This window comes from Parus major, chromosome 23, assembly GCF_001522545.3.
Source record: "Parus major isolate Abel chromosome 23, Parus_major1.1, whole genome shotgun sequence".
NCBI classification, from domain to species: Eukaryota; Metazoa; Chordata; class Aves; order Passeriformes; family Paridae; genus Parus; species Parus major.
This window is the reverse complement of record NC_031791.1, coordinates 2312429-2316453: the sequence shown is the minus strand read 5'-3', so window position 1 is coordinate 2316453 and position 4025 is coordinate 2312429. Positions and strand designations below refer to the sequence as shown.

Genomic DNA, 4025 nt, shown 5'->3' with positions numbered 1-4025 from the left:
TGGGAACACCACTGGGATCCAGATTGGGAGCACCACTGGGATCCAGACTGGGAACACCACTGGGATCCAGACTGGGAACACCACTGGGATCCAGACTGGGAACACCACTGGGATCCAGACTGGGAACATCACTGGGATCCAGACTGGGAACACCACTGGGATCCAGACTGGGATCCAGATTGGGAATACCACTGGGATCCAGACTTGGAGCCACAGCCCAGGATGGGTTCTCCATGGGGTCTCCAGGCAGCAGTGGCACAGGAGAAATGTCCCATGGGAATCTTCCTGAGTCCCACTATGTCCAAACACACCTTGGTCGTGGCAATTCCTTTTCCATCCCCATTCCCAAAGGATGTGTCCACCTCCAGATGCCACAACTCCAGAAGGATCCATCCTGGAGCACTGGGATGGGGAACCAGTGGGACACAGCATCCTCCTGCACCCACTTTGTGCCCATCGTCCACCGGGAAGGTGGGACAGGTGTGCAATTCCAGGTCAGCCATGTCTCAGCCCTTCCTGGTGGGGAAGGGGCTGCAGGACACCAGAGTCCGCACCCTGACCATGCTGTCCCTGTCCCCCGTGTCCCTGTGTGACGTCTGGGCCCGGTTAAATCAGATCTGTGCTGAATCCCAGCGTTTCCTTGGCAACATCAAGGAATCTGAGGAGCAAAAGCCACCCAGCAAGGCCAGGCCGGGTGACAGCCAGTGCCCACCAAGCCCAGCTGGCCACCAGAGCCACGGGGACACTGCGGCAAGCACTGGGCATTCCCAATAATCCAACTCATCCTGGAGATAACCCAGGACAGAGCGTGGATAACCTGTTCTGGTGGCACCTTGGTGCTGGCTGTGCCCACCACGGGCAGCTGGGGACGGAGCAGGACCTCGCTGGGGACATGCAGGAGCTGGCAGTGCACAGCCACCATGGGCAGTGGGATGCTGCAGCCACCATGGGCAGTGGGATGCTGCAGCCACCATGGGCAGCGGGATGCTGCAGCCACCATGGGCAGTGGGATGCTGCAGCCATGTGGCCCCAAAAACTGGGGCAGCTCCATGGGGATGCAAGAAAGCAGCCCCGGGATGGGTTTGGAGTGGGATGGCCCCGCTCAGATCCCAACCCTTGTCCTGGTGGCACTGAGGGCTGGCAGGGCCGTGCCAAGGCTGGGGCTGATCTCCCCGGCACACAGGGAATGTGCAGAGGAGATTTTCCCGCTGCCTTTCCGGCTGCTCGGCTCTGAGCTCTGCAATGCAGCTCGCACGGCTCGGCTGCTGTGTGTGAATCCCATCAATATTTCATGGAGCTGCTTCCTCCAGGGGAAGGGCTGCTCTCAGCTCTGGCTTTCTGCTGATTCTACCAACAGGGAACGTCTGTTTTCCTTCCACCAGCGCCCAGCAGATCCTCCTCATCCTCCCCATTCCACACTGGCAAATATCCCTGTGCCTTCCAGGGGCTCAGGATCCTGAAATCCCTCAGGTTCCAAAGTGCTGCCCAGATTTCACCCTTGGCTGCTGGCACCTGCCCAGTGCTCCTGGGGTCTCCAGGGACCAGCTGTAGGATGGGTCACTGAACCCACCCACATCCCCAAATCCACATCCAGCAGTGGGATGTGCCAACTGGATCTGACATTCCGTGCCCAGCCGCATCCATCCCGCAGGTCCCAGCTGGCTCCCGAGCCCGGCAGGAGTCGGGGGTGAGCAGCTTTGTTTGCAGAAAAAGTTTCTTTTTTAACTGCTAAGGCTGCACAATTATTCCCGAGCTTCTTCAGGGATCAGCAGAAAACTTGGGAAGAGTTCTGGGAGCCGGAGTGATGCCAGGAGGGGGCAGAGCTTGCGGCAAACACCCCTTGCTGTGGCACAGGGAGCTGGGGCGGCTCTCCGGGGGTGGCAGCGGCTCCTGAATCCCAAGAAGAGTGGGAGGATGGGATGGAGGGACACAGGATGATCCCAGCAAGGCATTGCTCCCCCAGAGCACTTGTGAGAAGATGAGACCAAAACGCTCTGGTGTTGCTTCACCAGCCAACAACTAAAATCTGCACAATTCCCAGTTTCCAGGGGGAAATTTCCATCTCCAGAAATCTTTTTGTCTGTGGAAAGGATGAGAAGCCTGGAGAGGCTCCCAGTAGAGCATCCCAGGGCAGGGAAGGAGCTTCTGATCCTGGCAGGGAGCAGGAGGAGCAGGGCTGTCAATCCCTTCCCAGTAATTCATAACCAAGGCTCTCTCCCTGCTCGTGGAGCTGTGGTGGCAAAACATTTGAAGTGCCTTGACAGGGACGCCAAGAGCTGCTGCCACACGGCCCCAGTTTTAATCAGCAGGAAAATTAGGGATTTTCATCACCTTAAAACTGTATTTTGTACCCCCATGAAGCTTCCCAAAAGGCTGTGCTGCAGCGGGAGCCCACGGAGACCTGAGCTCCAGGGATGGCAAGCAGCTCAGGGAGGGTGGAATAGAGGGGATTCATCCCCTGGTTTGGGGCCAAGAACCCAAGATGCCGCAATGTCACCCTCTGTCCCTGTCCCACAAAGGCTGGAATGGGGACAGAGCGAAAGGCTGGAGCACTGGGAACGTGGGAGGTGGCAGAGGAGTCTGGCCTCACAAAGGGATGTCAGAGATGGAACAGAGGGAGAGAGGTGTGAGCACAGCAGGAGTGGCCTTGGAGAGGTGTTGGTGCAGGAAGAAATGGGCACATGGAGAACTGGGGCTGGATAAAAGCAGGGATGGTTTGGGAATGGCCAGGGGACAAAAACAGGGATGATTTGGGAATGGCCAGGGGACAAAAACAGGGATGGTCTGGGGATAGCCAGGGGATGCAGCCAGGGCTGGTTTGGGTAAGTGCTCCCTCATCCTGTGGTGGAAGAACAACCCCAGGCTCCCGTGCCTGGCAGCAAAGCCCATCCCGTGCTCCTGGAGGATCTGCAGCCTCCCACTCCCATCTCACAACTGAAACAAGCAGCGCAGCCCCGGATGTTCCCTGGGCACCCAGGGATGGGGTTCAGCCTCGGAAACGCCTTTCCCGTGGGTCCCAGACCCCTGGGAGTGGGCACTGACCACCCCAGAGCCCCTCACAGCCACCACTTCCCGTGGGGAGCACCCTGCAGACCAATGCCAGCTCCCACACGGTGGCCCTGGGGACATTTCGGGGCACAGAGAGGGGACAGTGGCCAGGCAGATCTGTGCTCGTGGGGGTGCCAGGGTGATGCCCACGCTGCCCTCGGGCTGTCCCCACTTGTTGGCCCCTTGGCTGTGGCACGAGGGAGCAGCACAGCAGCTCTGCCCATCCCAGGGCACCGTCTCATCCTTCCCACCCCTTCCTTAACGATTTCCCCCCCAGAAGCGACCCCAGCACCTGCCCCAAACCCCACGGAGGCAGAGGAGGCTCTGGATAGAGGCAGAGGCAAATCCACGCACAAATCCCAGGTTGGAGACTCCGGGAAGCCCGGGACGAGCCGTGTCCGGTGCGATGCTCCGGGGCAGACCTTCCCCGGCACCCTCCCCGCTTTTCCCGGTTCCTATCCCGGTTTTCCCGGCGCTGGGACCGGCGTGCACGGGACGGGGTTGACGTCAACGGGCTTTCAGCGGCATGATGGATGGCACGGGAAGGCGCTCCCGGTGCCGAGTCTCCGGCCGGGAAGCGCTGCCCGCCCCACACCGGGAAAGGCTCCGGGGAACCGGCCTGGGGAGCCCTCGGGAACGGGAGGAGCGCGGCCGCAGCTCACCCGTTTTCGGCGCTGCGATGATTTTGGGGGATTCGCATCCCGGCTCAGAGCCTAGGGGATGATTTAGGGGTACCGGCAGCCGTGGGGCACGGGGGACCCCCGGCGTTGTCCCCAGGGGGATCGCGACCCCTCCTCTCCCTCCATCCCTCCTCCCGGAGCTCCCGGAGTGCGCATCCCGCTGCTCCCCGGTACCGCAACCGCGCCGGACATCCCCAAATTCACCTTCCCCGCTCCCTCGCCGCCGGTCGGGGATGCTCCGGGGCAGGTGCGGCCCCGCTCGGCACGGTGGCCGCGGGGCCCGGGGCTGTCGCCGCC

At 61.2% G+C, this 4025-nt stretch overlaps 1 protein-coding gene across 2 annotated transcripts in view; it reads right to left on the bottom strand.

Annotated features, from left to right (window-relative positions):
* RIMS3 (regulating synaptic membrane exocytosis 3) overlaps positions 1-4025 on the bottom strand; it is a 22889-nt gene that overhangs the window by 17329 nt on the left and 1535 nt on the right. Inside the window, exon 1 of one of the 2 annotated variants that reach the window (XM_015649190.1) lies at positions 3933-4019. The exons of the other annotated variant lie outside the window; for it this stretch is intronic. The gene's annotated coding sequence lies outside the window, so the exon portion shown is untranslated. Of the gene's footprint in view, positions 1-3932; positions 4020-4025 lie in introns of those variants that run through there. 2 annotated transcript variants of the gene reach the window in all.